The sequence below is a fragment of the Panthera pardus genome, unplaced genomic scaffold (assembly GCF_024362965.1).
Source record: "Panthera pardus isolate Hobbes unplaced genomic scaffold, ASM2436296v1 HiC_scaffold_22, whole genome shotgun sequence".
Classification (NCBI taxonomy): Eukaryota; Metazoa; Chordata; class Mammalia; order Carnivora; family Felidae; genus Panthera; species Panthera pardus.
Window position 1 is genome coordinate 23,654,582 of NW_026526788.1, and position 635 is coordinate 23,655,216.

The window sequence follows — 635 nt, forward strand, 5'->3', positions numbered from 1 at the left end:
TGTGTTGGTATGTTTTGTCTAGTTGAAATGTTTCTGGGGAGCCAAGTGTACTGGTCCATTAATAGTGAACAAAATAGTTTTTAGTGAATAAACTGTTCACTGCACATATAATCACCATGATCTTGTACCTATAAGCTTTCTTAAATTTTTTTTTTAACATTTTATTTATTTTTGAGACAGGGAGAGACAGAGCATGAACAGGGGAGGGTCAGAGAGAGAGGGAGACACAGACTTGAAACAGGCTCCAGGCTCTGAGCTGTCAGCACAGAGCCCGACGCGGGGCTCGAACTCACGGACCGTGAGATCATGACCTGAGCCGAAGTCGGACGCTTAACCGACTGAGCCACCCAGGTGCCCCCCTATAAGCTTTCTTAAAAACTAAGCTTGATTGTTTTTGTTGATCACAATGCCTATATCAAAAAGTTATTTTTACATATGTTCACCCTGAGAAGTCCTCACTAAAAGCCCATTTGGTACTTTTCTCCCATCTTCCTCCACACTATGAGTAATTTTCCTACACTCTATTTTTAAACTTGGCAACTCTTAGCAAAAACCATGAACAGATTTCACAGTGTATATCCCAGCTTATATAGGCTATACATCTCAGTCATCGCAAGACCCAAGAGCGATTACAA